General features: G+C 43.1%; 1 protein-coding gene across 5 annotated transcripts in view; it reads left to right on the plus strand.

Moving 5' to 3' along the window:
- Window positions 1-24,478, plus strand: part of LPIN1 (lipin 1) — a 136,600-nt gene that overhangs the window by 4,534 nt on the left and 107,588 nt on the right. Inside the window, exon 1 of one of the 5 annotated variants that reach the window (XM_056564217.1) lies at window positions 7,601-7,974. The exons of 3 other annotated variants lie outside the window; for them this stretch is intronic. The gene's annotated coding sequence lies outside the window, so the exon portion shown is untranslated. Of the gene's footprint in view, window positions 1-7,600; window positions 7,975-10,008; window positions 10,027-24,478 lie in introns of those variants that run through there. One more of the 5 variants, XM_056564218.1, reaches the window with a different exon arrangement.

The raw sequence follows: 24,478 nt of genomic DNA on the forward strand, positions 1-24,478 counted from the left end.
AGACCCCCCCCCCACGATCGCCCCAAATCATCGATCAATTCCGATTTGCGGCGATTCCGGGCTGATCGGGTCTGTGGTGACCGGATCGCCGGAAAATAGGGATGATCGGAGCTGTCAGAGACAGCCCGATCATACTAAAGGATAGGAGCGAGGTGGTAGAGGTGCCACCTCCTCCTATCCCCTGCCATTGGTCGATCAGGACTGACCGGCCATTGGCAGTTGGGGGAGGGTTAAAGTAGAATTCCCCGCTCTGCCCACCCCTGGATGTCCGGGCAGAGCGGGGGAAAGATGCCAGAGTACCTGACTGCGGCGAGGGACGGCGAGGGACCAGCGATCGTGGGGGGACTGGGGGCAGAAAGGAGGCGGAGGCAGCGTTGGATGCAGCAGTGAAGATCAGTGGTAAGTGATCTTCACTGCTGCCTTCTAGGAGTTGCCAAACTACAACTCCCAGCATGCCCAGACAGCCTGGGAGTTGTAGTTTTGCAACATCTGGAGGGCCACAGTTTGGAGACCACTGTGCAGTGGTGTCCAAACTGTAGCCCTTCCAGATGTTGCAAAACTACAACTCCCAGCATGCCCAGACAGTCCAGGCATGCTTGGAGTTGAAGTTTTGCAACATCTGGAGGGCTACAGTTTGGACACTACTACACAGTGACCTCCAAACTGTTCTCCTCCAGTTGTTGCAAAACTACAACTCCCAGCATGTCCTTTGGCTGTCTGGGCCTGCTGGGAGTTGTAGCTTTCAACAAATGGAGGCACATTGGTTGGGAAACACTGAGTTAAGTAACAAACTCCGTGTTTTTCAACCAGTGTGCCTCCAGCTGTTGCATAACTATAACCCCCAGCATGCACGGACAGCCAAAGGGCATACTGGGAGTGTTAGTAGTATGCCTCCAGCTGTTACATAACTATAAGTCCCAGCAAGCCCTTCAGCTGTCACTGCATGCTGAGAGTTGTAGTTTTTGCAACAGCTGAAGGCACACTGGTTGCAAAACGACAGTTTGTTACCTAACTCAGTGTTTCGCAACCAGTGTGCCTCCAGCTGTTGCAAACTACAACTCCCAGCATGCACTGATAGACCATACATGCTGGTAGTTGTAGTTTTGCAACAGATGGAGGCACACTGGTTGCGAAACACTGAGCTGTTGCATAACTACAACCCCCCCAGCATGCATGGGCAGCTAAAGGGCATGCTAGGAGTTGTAGTTTTGCAGCAGCTGGAGGTTTGCCCCCCCCATGTGAATCTACAGGATACATTCACCCGGGCGGGGGTTTACAGCGAGCTTCTTGCTGCAAGTTTGAGATGCAGCTAATTTTCTACTGCTGCTCAAATTGCCAGTGGGAAACTCACGGTAAACCCCCGCCCGTGTGAATGTACCCTAAAAACACTACACTACACTACACCTACAGCCTCCAGCTGTTGCAAAACAACTCCCAGTATTGCCAGACAGCCATTGACTGTCCAGGCATGCTGGGAGTTTTGCAACAGCTGGAGGCACCCTGTTTGAGAAACACTGCCATAGGGTATTTTTGGTATCGGAGGCAAGTCTAATTCTTGCATCTGGGTCCATCCCTATGCAAATTCCTTATTTAGGCCTCAAATGCGCATGGCACCCTCTCACTTCGGAGCCCTGTCATATTTCAAGGCAACAGTTTAGGGCCAGATATGGGGTATTTCTGTACTCGGGAGAAATTGCCTAACACATTTTCGTTTTTTTTTTTCTGCTTGTACCCTTATGAAAAGGTAAAGTTAAGGGGACTACTCCAGCATGTTGTTGTAAATTTTTTTAATTTTTTACACTAACATGCTAGTGTTGCTCCATACTTTTCATTTTCACAAGCAAAAAAAGATCCCCAAAATTTGTAACACAATTACGGAAAGTACAGAAATACCCCATATGTGGACATAAATGCTCTGCGGGCGCTCAACAAGGCTCAGGAGTGAGAGCTCCATGTATATTTGAGATGATTTGCACAGGGGTGGCTGATCGTTAAAGCGGTTCTGACATAAACACACAAAAAAAAACACCCACATTTGACCTCATTTTGGAAACTACACCCCTCACGCCTTAAAACCCCACAGGTGTTTGACGAATTTTCGTTAAAGTTAGACGTGAAAATAAAAAAAAAAATTTCACAAAAATGCTGATGTTACCCCAAATTTTTCATTTTCACAATGATTAATAGGAAAAAAGCCCCCCAAAAATTGTAACACCATTTCTAGTATGAAAATACCTCATATCTGGATGTAAAGTGCTCTGCGGGCGAACTACAATGCTCAGAAGAGAAGGAGTGCCATTGGGCTTTTGGAGAGAGAATGTGTCTGGAATTGAAAGCCATGTGTGTTTACAAAGCCCCCATAGTGCCAGAACAATGGACCCCCCAACATGTGACCCCATTTTGGAAACTACACCCCTCACGTAATGTAATAAGGGGCACAGTGAGCATTTATGCCCTACAGGTGTCTGACAGATTTTTGTAACAGTATTCCGTAAAAACGAAACATTAAATTTTTCATTTGCACAGCCCACTGTTCCAAAGATCTGTCAAATGCCAGTGGGGTGTAAATACTCACTGCACCCCTTATTAAATTCTGTGAGGGGTGTAGTTTCCAAAAGTTTACATGTGGGAGGGTCCACTGTTCTGGCACCAAGGGGGGCTTTGTAAACACACATGGTCCCTGACATCCATTCCAAACAAATTCTCCCTCCAAAAGCTCAATGGCGCTCCTTTTCTTCTGAGCATTGCAGTTCGCCCGCAGAGCACTTTACATCCACATATGGGGTATTTCCACACTCAAAAGAAATGGGGTTAAATATTTTGGGAGGCTTTTTCTCCTATTAATTTGGGGTAGCACCAGCATTTTAGTGAAAAAAATAAAAAAATTTATTTTCACGTCCAACTTTAGCAGTCATTTGTCAAACACCTGTGAGGTGTTAAGTAGTCTTGAGCGGCATAGGCCATATTCGAATTCATGATATTTCGTGAATATATGGACGAATATTCGTCATATATTCGCTAAATTCGCATATTTGTAATATTCGCATTATATTTTCGCATATGCAAAAATTAGCACGCCAGTCTCACACAGTAATATTAGAGCCTTCTTTACACCACACAAGCTGGAAGCAGAGAGGGGTGATCACTGTGATGTGTACTGTAAAAAAAAAAATATATATATATATATAAAAAATATATACATTCATAATTACGAATATATATTGCTATATTCGCGAATATTCGCGAATATGTGATATTCGCGAATAAAATTTGCATTGTGAATATTCGCGAGCAACACTAGTGTTAAGGCTCACTGTACCCCTTGTTATGTTCCTTGAGGGGTGTTGTTTCCAAAATAGTATGCCATGTGGGGCTTTTTTTGCTGTCCTGGCACCATAGGGGCTTCCTAAATGCGACATGCCCCCCAAAAAACCATTTCAGCAAAATTTGCTTTCCAAAAGCCAAATGTGACTCCTTCTCTTCTGAGCATTGTAGTGCGCCCGAAATGCACTTGACGTCCACACATGGGGTATTTCCATACTCAGAATAAATGGGGTTACAAATTTTGGGGGGCCTTTTTGTCCTATTACCTCTTATACAAATTTTTAATTTGGGGGGGAAAAAAACAGCATTTTAGTATAAAAAAAAATAAAAAAATTACATTTACACAACCAAATTTAACAAAAAGTTGTCAAACACCTGTGGGGTGTTAAGGCTCACTGGACCCCTTGTTTTGTGCCTTGAGGTGTGTAGTTTCCAAAATAGTATGCCATGTGTTTTTTTTATTGCTGTTATGGCACCATAAGGGCTTCCTAAATGCGACATGCCCCCCCAAAACCATTTCAGCAAAAATTCCTTTCAAAAAGCCAAATGTGACTCCTTCTCTTCTGAGCACTGTAGTGCGCCCGCAGTGCACTTGATGTCCACAAATGGGGTATTTCCATACTCAGAAGAAATAGGGTTACAACTTTTGGGGGGCATTTTCTCCTATTATCTCTTGTAAAAATGGTTAATTTGGTGAAAAAAATGCATTTTAGTGAAAAAAATGTCTTTATTTACACATCTGACTTTACCAAAAAGTTGTCAAACACCTGTGGAGTGTTAAGGCTCACTGGACCCCTTGTTCCGTGCCATGAGGGGTGTAGTTTCCAATATAGTATGCCATGTGTTTTTTTTTTTTTTTTTGCTGTTATGGCACCATAGGGGCTTCCTAAATGTTCCTAAACATTCCCCCCAAAAACCATTTCAGCAAAATTCACTCTTTAAAGTGCCATTGCCGCTCCTTCCCTTCTGAGCCCTCTAGTGCACCCACAGAGCACTTTACATCCACGTATGAGGTATTTCCTTACTCGAGAGAAATTGTAAAAATACAAAAACTGGGTCTACAAGAACATGTTAGGGTATGTTCACACTGAGGAATTGGGGCGGAAATGAAGCTGAAGATTTCCACCCCAAAATACAGTTTTTTTTCCACTCAGAATTAGCAGCGATTTTGCGTGGAATTCGCGCAGAAATGCAGGTTTCATGCGGAGGATGAGAAGAGGAGGAGTATCAAGAGTGGGAGGAAGAGTGGGAGGAGTTCCAGCGGCCATTTCCACAGACTGATTTTCAGGGGCGTTTCCACTCATTTTTGGTGAAAATTTTGCGTTTTTCTCAGAGAGAGATTATTTACAGACTCTGAATACAGTCACAGAATCAGAAATGAGAATCTCAAAATGGCTGCTGAATAAAAAGTGGGTGGAGAGTGGGCGTAATATATGTATTTTTTTTATTCATAAATACTCCTCTTTTTTTTTTCATGTGGAAATTCCACGCGGAATTCTGCGTGGGAAATGCTTCTGACTGAAAAAAAATTATAACATTGATCTCTATGGGAGAACGACGCTGATTCCACCTGAAAGAAAGAACATGTTCTTTCTTCAAGTGGAACAAACTTCCTTGTCAGAATTCTGCTTGAGGAAATTCCTCAGTGTGAACTGAGGGGCAGAAATTCTGCACAGCTCTATGGGGGTTTTCACTGCTGAATGAATTGGAGAGGAAAAAGCAGCAGAATTACTCGTGGAAATTCCTCTCCTATTCCAAATTGAGATTTTGAATTTTCTGCTTCACTTTGCTGCTATTCCTGTGAAACACCTAAAGGGTTAACAAGCTTTCTGAATGTCATTCCGAATACTATGAGGAGTGCAGTTTTTATAAGGGGGTAATTTATGGGGTATTTCTAAAATGAAGACCCTCAAATCAACTTCAAAACTGAACTGGTGAACTTTGAAGCCCTAACTACTTAAAGGAGTACTCCAGCGAAAGTTAAGTTATCCCCTACCCACAGGCTGATCATGGGGGACAGGACGATCAGGGGGGGACAGGCTCTCTCACTGAGGAGTATGTTATCTACTGGTAGACAGCACTCGCTCCATCTATTTCTATGGGAGCGCTGGGTCTTTTGGGCGCTCCCAGAGAAATGAATGCAGACAGCACCTGCTTCTCACTGAGCGTCGGGTTCCATCCTGGAAATCGCGGGGGGCCCCAGCAGTCGGACCCCCTGTGATCAGTTACTTTTCCCCTATCCTGTGGAGTTCATTTTTGACACAGTTCTCCTGTCAGTAGCAATGGTGGGGGATCAGTAATGGTATCCATATTGATTGTCACACAGCTTTCCCAGACTACTGAACCGCAGTGGTGGGGGGTCATTAATGGTATCTATAATGATTATCACACAGCTTTCCCAGACTTTTGAATGGCAGCTATGGTTGAAATCTGCTGTGGGATTAGTAATGGCAGCCATATTGGTCCTCACCCAGCTTTTCCAGACATATATAATTGGTAACTTATAAGATGTGGGCAGTGGGGGGTAGGTATGCCGTCTATGCAGTGCCCTATTCCCTGAGGTCCTCTTCTAGCTGTGGGTCACATTTGCAGTACCCATCAGGTGGCATATAAATCCAGCACCTCTCCATTCTGTGCACACTAGTCCTCTCCATCCTGTGCACACTAGTTCTCTCCATCCTGTGCACACTAGTCCTCTCCATTCTGTGCACACTAGTGCGGATTAGTCCTCTCCATCCTGTGCACACTAGTCCTCTCCATCCTGTGCACACTTGTCCTCTCCATCCTGTGCACACTTGTCCTCTCCATCCTGTGCACACTAGTCCTCTCCATCCTGTGCACACTTGTCCTCTCCATCCTGTGCACACTAGTCCTCTCCATTCTGTGCACACTAGTGCGGATTAGTCCTCTCCATCCTGTGCACACTTGTCCTCTCCATCCTGTGCACACTTGTCCTCTCCATCCTGTGCACACTAGTCCTCTCCATCCTGTGCACACTAGTCCTCTCCATCCTGTGCACACTAGTGCAGATTAGTCCTCTCCATCCTGTGCACACTAGTCCTCTCCATCCTGTGCACACTAGTGCGGATTAGTCCTCTCCATCCTGTGCACACTTGTCCTCTCCATCCTGTGCACACTAGTGCGGATTAGTCCTCTCCATCCTGTGCACACTAGTGCGGATTAGTACGCTCCATCCTGTGCACACTAGTGCGGATTAGTCCTCTCCATCCTGTGCACACTTGTCCTCTCCATCCTGTGCACACTAGTGCGGATTAGTCCTCTCCATCCTGTGCACACTAGTTCTCTCCATCCTGTGCACACTATTCCTCTCCATCCTGTGCACACTAGTCCTCTCCATCCTGTGCACACTAGTCCTCTCCATTCAGTGCACACTTGTCCTCTCCATCCTGTGCACACTAGTCCTCTCCATTCAGTGCACACTTGTCCTCTCCATCCTGTGCACACTAGTCCTCTCCATCCTGTGCACACTAGTGCGGATTAGTCCTCTCCATTCAGTGCACACTTGTCCTCTCCATTCAGTGCACACTTGTCCTCTCCATCCTGTGCACACTTGTCCTCTCCATTCAGTGCACACTTGTCCTCTCCATCCTGTGCACACTGGTCCTCTCCATCCTGTGCACACTAGTGCGGATTAGTCCTCTCCATCCTGTGCACACTTGTCCTCTCCATCCTGTGCACACTAGTCCTCTCCATCCTGTGCACACTAGTCCTCTCCATCCTGTGCACACTTGTCCTCTCCATCCTGTGCACACTAGTCCTCTCCATCCTGTGCACACTAGTCCTCTCCATCCTGTGCACACTTGTCCTCTCCATCCTGTGCACACTAGTCCTCTCCATCCTGTGCACACTAGTCCTCTCCATCCTGTGCACACTTGTCCTCTCCATCCTGTGCACACTAGTCCTCTCCATCCTGTGCACACTAGTCCTCTCCATCCTGTGCACACTTGTCCTCTTCATCCTGTGCACACTAGTGCAGATTAGTCCTCTCCATCCTGTGCACACTTGTCCTCTCCATCCTGTGCACACTAGTGCAGATTAGTCCTCTCCATCCTGTGCACACTAGTCCTCTCCATCCTGTGCACACTAGTGCAGATTAGTCCTCTCCATCCTGTGCACACTAGTCCTCTCCATCCTGTGCACACTTGTCCTCTCCATCCTGTGCACACTAGTGCGGATTAGTCACGTCTCGGGCACTAACATGAAGCTGCTGATGTATTGGGCTGAGGCTGTGCGGCCTGTGATTGGCTGCCCGGATCACCCCAGCCTCCTCCCTACAGCACAGTCACAAGTCATTTCCAGCATGGGTGCAGACACTCAGCACAACCCGCCATACACCCACAGGGGGCCCTGCCGCCTGCACCACAACACCCAGCTCACCCCATAACCCTGTGCTGGATCCTCCTGAGCCCTGGAGCAGATCATCTACAGCGGCGGAGGAGCCACCATTATAATGCAGGCCGGAGACGCGTAGTGTGTGCTGGGATTGTGGATGTCGGGATCCCCCCTGAATACCCCCACTGCTGCTCCTGGTGGACGCTTTGCAGTCTGTGTGGGGCCTCTCTGTGCGGCCTGGGGGGCTGCAGAGGATCGAATTAATCGGATCATTTCACTGGGCACCGATCAGCAGCTGTAAGTCATGTATGAGAAGTAATGTAATAGGCTTTTATCTATCTATCTATCTATATATCTCATATCTATCTATCTCATATATATCTATCTATCTCATATCTATCTATCTCATATCTATCTATCTCATATCTATCTATCTATCTATCTATCATATCTATATATCTCATATCTATCTATCTCATATATATCTATCTCATATCTATCTCATATCTATCTATCTATCTATCTATCTATCTATCTCATATCTATCTCATATATAATCTATCTATGGTATGGGTGCATTGACCCTTTAATCCAACCATGACAGCTGTGTACATTATCTGTATGTTTACAAATAAGGTGTATTGATATGATACATATGTGCATTGTGAGTGCAATGATCAGGAGCTAGTAACTGATCAGTATCTATCTATTATCTCATATATAATATATATCTCATATCTATCTATTTATCTGGTATTGTATGTATGAACCTTTTGATCCATCCCTGACAGCTGTATATATTATATATGCTATTTGTATACATAGTACATTGATAATGATATATTATTGCAATGTTTGTACAGTGATCAGGAGATAGTGATTGATCAATATCTATCTATCTATGGTATGGGTGCATTGACCCTTTAATCCAATCCTGACAGCTGTATACATTATGTGTATGTTTACAAATAAAGTTGTATTGATACATAGTTGCACTGTAAGTACATTGCTTAGGAGCTGGTGACTGATCTCTATCTATACCTTTCTATCTTTCTATCTGTCTCATATCTATCTATCTATCTATCTCATATCTATACCTTTCTATCTATCTCATATGTATCTATCTCATATCTATACCTTTCTATCTATCTCATATCTATCTATCTATCCATCTCATATCTATACCTTTCTATCTCTATCTATCTCATATGTTTCTATCTCATATCTATCTATCTCATATCTATCTATCTCATGTCTATCTATCTATCTATCTATCTCTCATCTATCTATCTATCTCTCATATCTATACCTTTCTATCTTTCTATCTATCTATCTCATATGTATCTATCTCATATCTATACCTTTCTATCTATCTCATATCTATCTATCTATCTCATATCTATCCCATATCTATCTATCTATCTCATATCTATCTATCTAGCTCATATCTATCTATCTCATATCTATACCTTTCTTTCTATCTATCTATCTATCTCATATCTATCTATCTATCTATCTATCTATCTATCTATCTATCTATCTCATATCTATCTATCTATCTTTGCCTGCATTGTACATAAGTGATATCTTTACAAATAAGCTGCATTAATACAAAGTTGCATTGTACAGATCAGGAGCTATCACTATGTTTCCCATCCAGTGTACCTTTTAACTTTTGCAAAACTACAACCCCCAGCATGCCCTAACAGCTCAAAGCTAAATCAGTGATCCCCAACTTGTCACTCTCCAATTCAGTGTTTTCCAAATAGTCAGTCTGTCTCCAGTTGTTGCAAAACTACAGCTCCCAGCATGCCCGGACAGCCTTTGGCTGTCCGGGCATGCTGGGAGTTGTAGTTTTGCATTGGCCGGAGGCACCCTGGTTTGGAAACTGCTTGCATTGATATGTACATAGTTGCGTTGTCCGTACACTCATCAGGGTATTAGTTCTATATGTGGAATCTGGTTGATACATAGTTGCATTGTGTAGCTCCAGGTCAGTACAGTGACTATGTATAGCAGTGTCCAGGTGACCCGGACCAGGAGCCTCCGCTGGGTCTCTTTCTTCTATAACTACAGATTTGTTGATCTCTAGGACCCAGATGTCAGTTCCTGGGGTTGGAGAAAGGCGTCGGGAGGCAGGTTCTGAGTCTTTGTAATTTGTATATTTTCTTTCAAACTGAGATTTGTTTCCCAGGCGGGGGCTGTGATTGGCTGTGTATGGTGGGAGGCTGGTACCTGGCCTGGTGGGGAGGGCTCCCTGGGGGTATTGGGGGGCAGGGGGTGGTGTCTGGAGCAGCACATAACCCTGATATCCCATGTCCATCTAGTCTTATCCTCTTCCAAGATTATGTAAGTTATAACAAATCTCTATTTTAATATTTTTTCCCAGCTGCTGTGCGGGGACACAAATCCTTCATTGTCCATGCCCCAGTTGTTCAATGCTCCGCTTATGCGGTGTGCTACTTTATATCCCATGTATATTTAGGTGGCGCTTGTATCTTTGTATATTTTTTACCTTTTTATATATTCAGTTGAGCTTTTGTTTTTGTTATACTCTATAGCAGATTGTTCATATAAAAAAAAAACTTAAAGGATTACTGTCACTTTTGACATGTCACACAGATGTATCAAACAGTAGGGGTCTCAGTGCTGAGACCCCCACCAATTGACAGATATAGCCGGGCTGTATATGTCTATGGAGCCCGTCTCCTGCAACAAGTCAGATTGAGTAATGAGCCAGGGAGTGATGCAAAAATAACTACACCCTTCTCCCAGCTGTATTTAGAGATAGGTGGGGGTCTCAGGAATGAGACCCCGACTGAGCAAAACCTTTTACATGTCTGTTTGACATGCCAAAAGTTCTTTTTTTTTAAATGATAGTAATGCTGTAAAGATGTGGTCTCCTATCTGTGGACCCCCAGCTGTTGCAAAACTACAACTCCCAGCATGCCCGGACAGCCGTTGGCTGTCCGGACATGCTGGGAGTTGTAGTTTTGCACGATCTGGAGGTTCACAGTTTGGAGACCACTGCTTTAAAGCAGTACTTGCCTGTTAGGGTTTGGTGCTTAAAGGGGTATTCCATGAAAAACTTTTTTTTTTTTTTAATACCGACTGGCTCCAGAAAGTAAATTTTTTTTTTTTTAAATTAGGTCTATTCAAAAATATTAATCCTACTAGTACTTATGAGCTGCTGAAGTTGAGTTGTTCTTTTCTTTCTGACAGCAGTACTCTCTTCTGACATCTCTGTCTGTCTCAGGAACCGTCCAGAGAAGGATTTGTATACTATGGGGACTTGCTGCTACTCTGGACAGTTCCTGAGACAGACAGAGGTGTCAGCAGAGAGCACTGTTGTCAGACAAAAAAAAAAAAGAACAACTCAACTTCGGCAGCTGATAAGTACTGGTAGGATTAAGATTTATTTTTTAATAGAAGTAATTTACAAATCTTTTTAACTTTCTGGAAAATAATTTTTCACCGGAGTACCCCTTTTTAAACCTCTTCACATACCATGAATTATTTGGCGTCTGGTTAAAACCCTGACTTCTTTGACCTCTTTCTTTTTTACATGCTGGGAGTTGTAGTTTATCAAAAGCTTTTGAGAAAGCTGTGTGGTCAACTCTTCATACAGTTTTCATTTGGTAAAATATGGGTCGGGGGGAGGGGGGTGTCTCCGTTGATATGCTATAAATGTACTGGAGAAAAACGGAATACCCCTTTAAGTCTATGTGGATGTTCTCTTATTCTAGAGTAGGGAAATAATGGTTTGATTTTCCTATCCTATTTTGTTCTAATTTGAGCACTATTCGGCAGGATACATTGTTAGCTGCAAGATATGAATATTTGATGTGAATATTTGTGTGTATATATATATATATATATATATATATATATATATATATATATATATGGAGATTAGCCTCGTAGAACCAGTCAAATAGCAACAAAATAGCAGTCAGAGACAGGAACCTGGAAGTAACCTAGTTCTGCAGGATACATTGTAAACTGCAATATATGAATATTTAATGTGAATATTTGTAGGGGTCACTTCTATGGTTTATCTGAGGTGCAGTTTACAGGAACAATTGGAGAATCTCCGTAGTCTGATAACACCAATAAACATTTGGTTTGTGGTTCATGGTACAGTCCTAATGGAAGGTGATAGCTTCATGGTTTGTAGAACTCATCGCTCTTTATTCATGTATTTAAAGTCTACTTGTCATTTCAGACTACTTTACAGCTACTGTGTTTACATAAGAAGCAGCAGTATTTCTGGCCAATAAATAACTTTTATATTCGTCATTTTTCACCAAAATACTTCTTCTGCAGGCTCTGTCCCTAAAGCTAGTGGGTGTAGACTAGCTGCTTCGATGTCTCCCATACATTACACAGAAAGAAGAGGGATTCTTGCTCCTCTATAACACTATTGCATACCCACAGAAGCCGCAGCAGCATGGAGGACATTATAGATCAGTACTAAGCAGTGTAATCTGTGATTTCAGCTTGGGGATGAGATATGAACTTACTGGAGCTTTCAGCAGCTTCTCTGTCTTTTCTTTGGGCAGCATGAAACTTGATCCCTCAGAGAGCTGATCCATCTGGAGATAGGTTTTAGTAGTTTTTACAATAATCTATTGTGTGTATCTTCTGACTGTCCCCCGATGGCAGACTTTGGATGATAAAAGGGACGGGGCATGCCGGATTTCAACATACCCAGTTCAGCTCCCTCCCTCTATGCACCTTTGGCTGAACATTTTTCTGCAGTGGAGTCTGGAGAAATAGCTGTTGGCTGAAGGACTGGTCAAGTGTACAGCTGCCTTAGGGCTCTGTTCGCACTGGTGCCATAGCTTCAATACAGAGGCATAACTTGTAGCTTTTGGGCCCCAATGCAAAATTTGCAACAGGGCCCCATATCTACCATCTACCATTTATATTTCAATGGAAATTTTTTTTTTTTTTTTTTTTAAATCAACTGGTGGCAGAAAGTTAAACAGATTTGTAAATTACTTCTATTTATAAACCTTAATCCTTCCTTTACTTATCAGCTGCTGTATGCTACATAGGAAGTTGTGTAGTTCTTTCCAGTCTGACCACAGCTCTCTCTGCTGACACTTCTGTCCGTGTCAGGAACTGTCCAGAGCTGGATAGGTTTGCTCTGGGGGGATTTGCTTCTACTCTGGACAGTTCCTGAAACAGACAGAGGTGTCAGCAGAGAGCACTGTGGTTTGGCAGAGAAGAATTACACAACTTTCTGTGGAGCATACAGCAGCTGATAAGTACTGGAAGGATTAAGATTTTTAAATAGAAATCATTTACAAATCTGTTTAACTTTCTGGCACCAGTTGATTTAAAAAAAAAAAAATTCCACTTGAGTACCCCTTTAAACCTGATAGAACTCCATTGAATACACAAGAACTGTTGACATCTATTGAGCCATTGTGTATAATGTGGGCCATGCATTAGTATGACGCGCGACTTGTGACATCTTAGTATAGCAGTATTCTCAATGGCAGTATTATTAGGATTCTACAGTGTTGTATGTACTAAACAAATTGACAGTTCTGTAGATTGAGATTTTTTTTTCCCAATCCTTAAACACACATCTATTTAATGTTTCTGACCTATTCGACCTTCATCAGAAATCTGGATTGCTGCGGAGGCTTGTGAAGATTGATACAAGTCGGCCAAATGCTGTGAAATAGGCATGTGGTGATTGCAACCTATATCCGCTATGTAGTATACCCACTTGGTACTACAATGTTGTTAGTACGAGTCGTATACTTTGAGTCCAAAGCAAGAGTTTTCACTATTATTTTCACTATTTCAATGGAAGGCGCAACCTTGTACAGCTTAAAAAATGGAAAAGTTTGAGACAGATTTCCTTATAAAAGATTATCTTGGTACACGTAAACTATTTAGCATGGAAATAGATTCTGTGGCCCCCATATACACTTGTGAAAAATCTACTGAACCTGCCGATGGGACCAGACAACTATATAGAGCAGTGGTCTCCAAACCTCGACCCTCCAGATTTTGCAAAACTACAACTTCTAGCATGCCCAGACAGCCGTTGGCTGTCAGGGCATGCTGGAAGTTGTAGTTTTGGGCCGCAGTTTAGAGACCACCGATATAGAGGGTGTCCCAAATTTCCCCCACCTATGATGTCTGGGTGTGCATGTTTACGGTGTGCATCAGGCATCAGCCAAATAGCCATCATTCCTCCTTCCTCATCCTCAAAATCCGTCCTCAATCAGAGTAATCTCTCCTCCTCCTCAGCCAAATCTCTCTCCTTCTTCATACATAAACAAAATCCTCCCACATTGTTACACCCTCAGCATAATCTTCCCTCATCCCTCAGACAAACATTGGTCATCCCTCAGACAAACATTGGTCATCCCTCAGACAAACCTCCGTCATCCCTCAGACAAACCTCCGTCATCCCTCAGACAAACCTCCGTCATACCTCAGACAAACCTCCGTCATACCTCAGACAAACCTCCGTCATACCTCAGACAAACCTCCGTCATGAGCTTAGGGAGGTTTGTCTGAGGTGTGACAGGTTTGTCTGAGGCATGATGGAGGTTTGGCTGAGAGCTGGGGGAGGTTTGGCTGAGGTGTGACGGAGGTTTGTCTGAGTTATGACCGAGGGATGAGGGAGGTTAAGCTGAGGGTGTAAGAATGTGGGAGGATTTTGTTTATGTCTGAAGGAGGAGAGAGATTTGGCTAAGGGATGACAGAGTTTAACATGATGTACGACGGAGGAGGCGAGATTACTCTGATGGAGGACGGATTTTGAGGATGAGGGAGGAGGAATGATGGCTATTTGGCTGACGCCTGATGATGTGCAAATATGGACACCGTACATGTTGAATTTCAGTGCCCATTTATTTATTTTCACATTTGTTCACATTTGTTCCACCAGAAGTGTGTGGCATCTGCTTTGGGAAGGATGGAAGGCGCAGCTGTCGGCCATACAAAGTATAGGGGCACCCTTATTATTAGATGCTTGTCTGTTAAGGCCAGGTTCACACGATGGACTTTCCAAGCTCGGAATTGGTTCCGCAGTATGTTTTTGGCCGGTGAGTTGATTTTCTTGCAGAATTTTAGCCTTTCCACACGGAATTGCATCGGGACTTCTCCATTCAACTGGTCCAGGGGTCAAGTCCACGGAAAAAAAATTGTTGAAAGATTTCCACTCAAGATTCCTGATAATGTCAACAGTGTTCCTGCTTTGGAAAAAGTGCAGGAACTCCATTCCCGTGCCGTCCTACAGGACTTGAGTCCTGAACTCACCGGCCAGAAACACTTGGAAAGTCCATTGTGTAGACCTGGTTCAATTTAGCAGAATGCAAAGTACCCAAAAATGGACGTGAATCACCGGCACCTTCACCTCTATGAATAATGAGCCTTTCAATGCATAAAGTACTCCAAAAGTTTATTCCATAGACTGCAACATTTGGGTTTGAAACTAAATGTTGCATTCGATGGAATAAACCTTTGGAGTACTTTATCCATTGGAGTGTCATTTCTTCATTAAATCCATTTTTGGGTACTTTGCATCCTGCACAATTGAACCATATTCTTACCGTTGTTTTCATAACATCTGGGGGACGATCCGGCAACCATCCTGCAAAACTACCGACCACAGACCACCTACACGAGTCTATGGGCTAATACAGGTGTTGTCAGGGGTCAAGTCCTGGAAAACAAAAAGTGTGGGAACTTACCCAAGATTTCCACTCAAGGGCTGGTCCTGCAGGACTCCTGCTAATGGGAATAGTGCTCCTGCTGTGAAAAAGTGCAGGAACTCAGTTCCCACGCATTCCTGCAGGACTTGAGCGCTGGGTGTTGTGCTCTTAGCACAACACATTCCGGTAAGCAAAATTGCCTTCAGACTGGGGCGCTTTTGTTTTGCTATGGTGCACTAGGAGCGCATCTCTCTTTTTGTTCTTCTAATTTTCCACATTGTGTAGTCCTGACCTAAAAAACTTTTTTCCTTTCATAGACTAAAACTGTCTGTAAAGCTCTACCTAACATAGCGGCGACTCCTCATATCCGCAACAGACTTGCAGGTGAAATAAAATAAGGGTTAAAGGGGTATTCCAGTGATAAACATTTTTTTTTTCCTATCAACTGGCTCCAGAAAGTTAAACAGATTTGTAAATTACCTCTATTAAAAAATCCTAATCCTTCCAGTACTTATCAGCTTCTGAAGTTGAGTAGTTCTGTCTGACAACAGTGCTCTCTGATGACACTTTTGTCTGTCTGTTTCAGGAACTCTCCAGAGCAGGAGCAAATCCCCATAGAAAACCTTTCCTGCTCTGGACAGTTCCTAAAATGGACAGAGTTGTCAGCAGAGAGCACTGTGGTCAGACAGAAAAGAACAACTCAACTTCAGCAGCTGATAAGTACTGGAAGGATTAAGATTTTTTTAATAGAAGTAATTTACAAATCTGTTTAACTTTCCGGAGCCATTTGATATTAAAAAAATGTTTTTCACTGGAATAGCCCTTTAAGTTTAGGCCCCGAGTTTTTGATATGTTGCATGATGAAAAGTAGATATGTTGGGCATGAGTGAAGGGCATTGTCACTCCACATGGGAGGGAGTCTGCACGAAGACATGCCAGGTTCCTGTTTATTAGGACTGACTCTTGTCTCTCTGTTTCTATATTTATCCAGACCTCAGCTCACGCCATCAGCATTTTTTAAGATGCGTCAACTATGAACCCAATGAACCCTGTAAGTGCGAAGTGTGGTGGGGCTACTGGCAGGGGATGTTAATAGAATTTATTATTATAATTTTTTTTTTAAATATTCTGCCATTACCTCCTTCTAGATTTTAAGCTTATTGGGGGGAATGATTTATCATTCTGTTTAGAGTTTTTTTTCATCTATATTTGTTGCAATGGTTTGGCGCCGTCATTTTCTGCAGCAAAAGTGAGCGACTTTTCCTATAGAAGATTTATAAAGCTGTTGACTTTTTGAAATGTCGCATTTTGCTAAATCACCTGGCCTCCAATAGAAGGGACTCAGCACTGGATGATCGCCAGTGAGGTGCACGCACTCCACCCACTTGCCAAAAAGAAAGAGTGAAAACTAACAAAGGAAGAAGAATGAAAGATAAATAATTAATAAATAATCAGTAATAAATAATAAAAACGAAATACTGTATATACTCGAGTATAAGCTGACCTGAATATAAGCCGAGGCCTCTAATTTCACCCCAAAAACCTGGGAAAAACTTATTGACTAAAGTATAAGCCTAGGGGGGGAAAATACATCATCCCCCCATCACCATACCGACCCCCTCTGTCATCATCCAGACCCCCTCATCCCCCCTGTCATCATCTAGACCATCGTCATCATACATACCCCCCTCTCTTGTTCTCTACTCACTTCCCCAGTTGTAGCTCTGTTGGTCCTTCCCTAGCAGCCATCCATCATCGCCCATCTAAGCTGCGGGGACCGTCCGAATTCCAAGGGGAGAGTTGAGCCAGTCCAAGCCATCCATCTTGACCAGGAGGCCCTCTTCTCCCCTCCGGGCCTGTCCCGTACTAGAGACGCTGCATTGATGACGCTGCGGAGGGATGTCGCTGTGCGGCTGCGACAATGCAGCGTCACTAGTCCGGGGCTGGCTCGGAGCAGTGAAGAGGGCCTTCCAGTGAAGATGGATGGCCTGTACCAGCTCACCCTCCCCACTGGAATTCGGACGGTCCCTGCAGCGTAGTTGGGTGCAATGGACTGCCTGGCCCATCCCCCTCGCCACCCCCTCCCGTATGCCTGCATTTTTTTTTCCTTCACTTGAGTATGGGCTGGGGGGGAAGTTTTCAGCACGAAAAATCGTGCTGAAAAACTTATACTCGAGTATATACGGTAATCACCTGGCCTCCAAGCGTTGCAAACCCACGCACCTCCAACCACATTTCAAAAACTGCCTGTGCTGACTCCAGAAAGTTATCTGTTTTAAGAATTCCCCCCCATTGTCTCCATTATTTGTAAACTCTTGAAGTGCTTGTTCATCATGTATTATAGATATAGGATCCTGGCAGGTGTTTAGTATTGATGGTAGCCTTTGTTTTCAATTTTTTTTAATCAACTGGTGCCAGAACATTAAACAGATTTGTAAATTACTTCTATTTAATCTTAATCCTTCCAGTACTTATCAGCTGCTGAATGCTCCACAGGATGTTCTTTTATTTTTAAATTTATTTTCTGTCTCTCTGCTGACACCTCTGTCCATTTTAGGGACTGTCCAGAACAGGATAGGTTTGCTATGGGGATTTGCTAAAATGGACAGAGGTGTCAGCAGAGAGCACTGTAGTCAGACAGAAAGGAAATTCAAAAAGAAAATTCTGTGGAGCATACAGCAGCTGATAAGTACTGAAAGGATTAAGATTTTTAATAAGAAGTAATTTACAAATCTGTTTAACTTTCTTGCACCAGTTGATTAAAAAAACATTTTTTTTCACTGGAGTACCCCTTTAAATTACATCATAGAGCAGCACATCACCTTCGGTCCAGACTGGGACCTAAAAAAAAAGGCCTAAATACATATACAGCCTGGTTTCCGTTTTCCAGAATCGACCTTCAGGTTGAGGAAACGCACAATGCAAGTACGGCCATACATACAAATCCATATGTAGAGAAACATAGACTCACAGTGTAGGCTTCATGTTGGATGTGGTCCTGTGCTGTACTTTCTATTAAAGGGGTACTTTTTTTTTTTTTTTAAATCAACTGGTGCCATTCTATAAAAAAAAATCTTAATCCTTCCAGTACTTATTAGGGGCTGTATACTACAGAGGAAATGCTTTACTTTTTAGATTTCTCTGATGTCACGATCACAGTGCTCTCTGCTGACATCTGCTGTCCATTTTAGGAACTGTCCAGAGCAGCATATGTTTGCAATGGGGATTTTCTCCTGCTCTGGACAGTTCCTAAAATGGACAGCAGTACCCCTTTAAAGCCTCTCTTATAGTTTATCATATAGAGCCAAGATAACAGAGCTAGACTGCTGTCTAGTCAATAAACTAGAATAGTGGTCTTCAACCTGCAAACCTCCAGATGTTACAAAACTACAACTCCCAGCATGCTGGGAGTTGTAGTTTTGCAACATCTGGAGGTCTGCAGGTTGAAGACCACAGAACTAGAAACTCTGCCTTTCTAGTGTAGGATTGTGCCGAAGATGTCAGGACTAGCATCAATCCTTCAGTAGTTTCTGACGTGTCTTGTGACAGCATTCGGCACACACACCTGTTACCAGTCCTACATGTATTATACACATATATATACACAGATACAGCTTTTCTGTTTTTTTAGCAAAGAACTCTGTTACCTTTAGCCCAATCATTAACCTAGGGAAGGTATGAAGCCGCCTTTCCTTGGGGGCCTTGGATACACAGTTACGTAGTACGTTTGAAAAAAAGTCACATGTCCATCAAGTTCAACCAAGAACTTGGATGTGTGTGTGTGTGTGTGTGTGTGTGTATGTGTGTGTATATATATATATATATATATATATATATATATATATATATATATATGTTGTGGTGTCCCGGTACTGTATTTCATACTGTACCTTGTGTGCTGGGTCCCCAAAGTCAGTGTTCCTTGGTACCGTTGGGGTCCGCTTGCTGAGATAATCCCTAGTCACCTCTTCGTTCTTTAATTTTATGTGTTACATGTATATAATTAGTGTAATGTATTGATCTATATAGTGTCTGCAGGACCTTAGGTCACATGACTAATATTTTTACTGTGATGGTTTGCTAAAGGACCTTCCAGGTCACGTGGGTAGTCACATGTTCTACCATAATCCTTTGTGTAAAGGACTGACAGTTGGGATGAACCAATCAGCTCAAGGCCAGCCCCTGCCCATATAAGGGAGCTGCCAGCCAATCCTCGCTCTCTTGTTCCTGATCATCTGTAGAGAAAGCATCACTCTGTACAATTCTGCAAGAGAACTTAGGCCTGAAGCCTAACAATCCCACAACTTACTAACCGTGAGGTACTAAATCAAATCCCTGCTTAAGCTTGCGTGACTGCTGGACCTAAAACCAATCCCCTAAATCCAGCGGAACAGTGTGAATCAATCTCCAGAGCTTATACTCACAAGGTCCCAACCAACTGTCCTCATAGACTGTACATATGTAAAGACTGTTCCTGTGTTACCTCTGCATAAAATCTGCAGTAAAGTTTCCTACAGTTCTCTGAATCTCCGGTTGTGGACAATCATTTATTCCTCCCTATCGTTCTTGGGACGGGTGGCGATAGGACAAGTATATATTGAGGAGCCCTCACCCTGGCGTCACAGCAGTTAAGGGTTACACCAGCACCCTTTCATCACTGCACAGCTACACCCCATATACTCTATACCCCCCCACAAGCTTACCACAATATATTATCTTATATAAAACATATATTTTGTAGAAAAATAGCTCTGTAGAACCAGGCAAATAGCGTCAAAATAGCAGTCAGAGACCTGGAAGTAATGTTTAGACAGGGCTTCTCCTTTCTTTATTGTTCAGTAGTAAAACAAATACAGCCTTCACACTCAGGCAAATACACAAAGTTAATCCTGCTCATCAAACGCAAACGATACAGAACACTTCCCTGTCTGTACATGTGGCTTACTAGCAGCCTTCCAATGAAGTGGACAACAAGTGTGTTATTCACACAAGTTACAATGTTTCCTTTTTGAGGCTGCAAACCTCCATATTCCTACTCTGTACAGGTTCCTTACAGCTTTTATCACAAACTGACTCTCATCTAGTTTTTAACCTCTTAAGGACCCATGACGTATGCGTACGTCATGAGTCCCGGTCCTGCGATGTAACGCGGGGTCACACGGTGACCCCGCATTATATCGCGGCGGGCCCGGCGTCATAGTGAAGCCGGGACCCACCTCTAATAGTGCGCGGCACTGATCGCTGTGCCGCGCGCTATTAACCCTTTAGCCGCGCGCTCAAAGCTGAGCCGCGCGGCTAAAAACGAAAGTAAAAGTGCCCGGCTAGCTCAGGGAGCTGTTCGGGATCGCCGCGGTATAACACTGATTGATCCATTCCTATGGAGATGGATCAATCAGTGTAAAAGATCAGTACATGCAATGTTATAGCCCCTTATGGGAGCTATAATGTTGCATAAGAAAAGTGTAAAAAAATCATTAACCCTTTCAATTATCCCTTCCCCTAATAAAAGTTTGAATCACCCGGCATTTCCAAAAATAAAAAAAACATTATGTAAATAATAATAAAAATAAACATATGTGGTATCGCCACGTGCGGAAATGTCCGAATTATAAAAATATACCGCTTTTTAAACCGCTTGTTCAATGGCGTACGCGCAAAAAAAATTCCAAAGTCCAAAATAGCGCATTTTTGATCACTTTTTATACCACTAAAAAGTGAATAAAAAGTGATAAAAAAGTCTGATCAGAACAAAAATGGTACTGCTAAAAACTTCAGATGACGGCGCAAAAAATGAGTCCTCAAAGCGCCCTGAACACGGAAAAATAAAAAAGTTATAGGGGTCAAAAGATTACCATTTTAAACGTATAAATTTTCCTGCATGTATTCATGATTTTTTTTCGGAAGTGATACAAATTCAAAGCTATACAAGTAGGCTATCATTTTAACCGTATGGACCTACAGAATAAAGATAAGGTATCATTTTTGACAAAAAATGTACTGCGTAAAAACAGAAGCCCCCAAATCTTACAAAATAGTGTTTTTTCATAAATTTTGTCGCACATTGATTTTTTTTCCCGTTTCACCGTAGATTTTTGGGTAAAATGACTAATGTCATTACAAAGTAGAATTAGTGACGCAAAAATTAAGCCATTATATATAATTTTAGGTGAAAATTTTTAAGAGTTATGATTTTTTAAAGTTAAGGAGGAAAAATTGAAAATGAAAAAACGGAAAAAGCCCGGGTCCTTAAGGGGTTAAAGCCCAGTGATGAACAGTCTTCAGCACCTGTGCTGATCTGGGCTAATCTGCAATCCTTGAGTGGCCCAGAAAGTGGAGGTAAAACCCCACTACCAGACATGCTTTTTTCCCCATAAAAATCCCGTCCCCATAACAGGAATTTCTAAATCCCCAACAAGCTACCGGTAAGTCTTGTCAGGGTTTTTTTTTTTTTTTTTAAAACTATTTCTGGATTTCACATTTTTCACTCAGCTTTCCCTGGATGAGATTTCTGCTTCCTGAAACCTGGTATCTGCATTTGACAGGTACCCTTGGGGAAATATAGTGATCCCCAACCACCATTCCTGTCACTGTCTCACAATATATAGATGTGGTGTCCCAGCACCAGTGGCTGTCCCGTGGTTTTGGACTGTCTTGGGCAGCTTGGCAGCACAAAGTGTTGGGCCCACCAGAGTTTTATTGTGACAATGATTATGTGAGAGTTATAATGTCAGATAATATATTTTTATAATTAATTTTGTATGTACATATGTTTTCTTGTTACTGTGCCTTTAATTGTGAGCAGTGAACCCCATGTGACCCTGCCTGCCAATGAGAACCCCAAAAGTCTCCCCTACATAGTGAGGTGCAGGAGAGGAGTTCCTCAGTTCTGTCTAATTCCAACAAGGCTCCTGAGTAACAGTTTAGCTCAGGTGTGCTGTGTGTCGTGTGCTCTGAGGAGAGGCCTAATCTCTCAACTGGTCATCCCGCAGAGAGAAAATTCATCCCTCTGTGGGACCTTCTTTGGTACCTTGACAGGAACCTAGCAACCAGGATTTAATCTTCAATCTCAAGTCAGTATAATTCTGTCCAGTGAAAGCACCACAACTCTCATCAAGGTAACAGGCTGCCAAGGGGTTACGCTGCACTCTCACACCAAGACCAGTTGTTTGTGTATTACCATCCGCACCAGCTCAGTAAAGACAGTTATCCGTAACCTGACCTCGGTGTGTTCATTTACTCCTCGTGTCTGGCCCAGGAGAAGCTGTCTCTAACCTCAGACCGTGTATAGGATAACGGTGCCCTGGCATCACAAAGTGATCAGGCATTTCCACCAACACCACCCTGTATCACCACATAGACACTTACTATACAACGGTACAGGCTGTCCTAAACAGCACCTGCATACTGGTGGTGATGACTCCACAATCTGCTGTGTTACCGAATCTGTATTGCTGCTTGTAAAAAGAGGGATCCTGCTGATAAGATAAGGAATTCCATTGTGTAATATGTTCAGTGGTGTCTACTTGAGACTCCTTTTATATGATGCTGTACTACCATTATTTTTCGTGGTGTGGACAACCTCCATGATAATGTCTGCTAAACCATGTTCCAGATATCTATTGGGCCATCTGTCATGGCAAAAAGGAGGGGCAACAGCCTGGGAAATAGTGGCATTGGGCGACATTTATCATTGGCTTTACACCACTTTAATGTTCTAAATGTCCTTGAGAGCTTGTGATTTCATAGCCCCGCCCCTCATGATGCCCCACCCCCTCAATGCAAGTCTATGGGAGGGGCGGGGCGTGATGTCATGAGGGGACGGGGCTATGACATCACAAGCTCTCGCCGCCGGCTCCAGCGTTTGGAACAGTTTGTTTCATACGCTGAGCAGCGGAGTACCCCTTTAAGCCTGACAGTTACAGTAAGTTTTTTTTATCCTGCAGGCACTTTTAACGATCTGAACTCTGAAGCAGAGATAATATTACACGTGGAATTTATTTTGAACTCTTGTCACCTCTATAAAAATATGCATCCTTATTTTAAAGCATACCTGTATTTTTCAAAAGAAGTTTAGTGTACTTTTTTAAACAGGCTGGTGCTGTTCTGAGGAATTATCTGTACACTGCTATAGATGGCATGTGGGGGGAGAATGGGGTTATTGATACAAGGTGCTATGTGAACAGAAAAAACTGTATCACAGCAAAGGTAGCTCTGGTCTAAGATTTGAACTGCTGGTGCTGATGGCAGGCTAAAGAGAATAGGAAACAGGATTACAGCAAGGAAAGGGTTACATCTCAAAAGCATCGATGAACAAAGAAGTGAACTGCTGTTGTTGGTTGTATATCTATACAGAACTTTATACTAGTCAAAGATAAGGGAAACATTGATTTAACTTTCAGGCATAGTGTGGACCCTCTGAAGGAGGCAGACAGACTCAGCTTGCATGCATGCAGTCCAGATTCTGCCCACATAAAACAGCATGGTGGCTCAGTGATTAGCACTGTTTCTAAATGTGGTGTCCTTGTTGGGTTCAAATCCCACCAAGGACAACATCTGCAGGGAGTTTGTTTGTTCTTCTTGTGTGAGTTTCCTCCGGGTACTCTGTGAAGAACTGTGGAATCTGTATTCGCTATATAAATAAATAATTATTATTATAAAGCAAAAGCTAAGCCTTGCCCTCAGGTCTTGTTCCCTCTTGGTGTCTCTGTTACTAAAGATGGAGTAAGCCTAACAACAGTCAATGAACAGCAGATTTACTCCGGGATGTAAACATTTTGTTTCAGCCTGCCGGCAGTAAAGGAGAGGGGAAAAGTCATACTGCAGCTAAGTCCAGCCTCTGGCCGGGGATAGGCTAAGCGGCAGTGTGACATTTTTGGCTCCGGCACTGGTCTTCTTCCTGGTGTCGGGGCCGAAAACGTCACACTGCCGCCCAGCCTATTTCCGGCTGAAGCGGGACTTCACTGTGGCTGGTGATTGGCTGAGTGCAGTATGACTCACCGACCACTGGCAACCAGGAAGAGGATCGCGGCAGAGGCCGATGCAGGTTGCCAGAGGCACTGGGGGAGCGGTGGCATGTATGTATGCATTTTTTTTTTCTTTTACTGCTGGCAGCATGA

The sequence above is a fragment of the Hyla sarda genome, chromosome 3 (genome assembly GCF_029499605.1).
Source record: "Hyla sarda isolate aHylSar1 chromosome 3, aHylSar1.hap1, whole genome shotgun sequence".
Classification (NCBI taxonomy): domain Eukaryota; kingdom Metazoa; phylum Chordata; class Amphibia; order Anura; family Hylidae; genus Hyla; species Hyla sarda.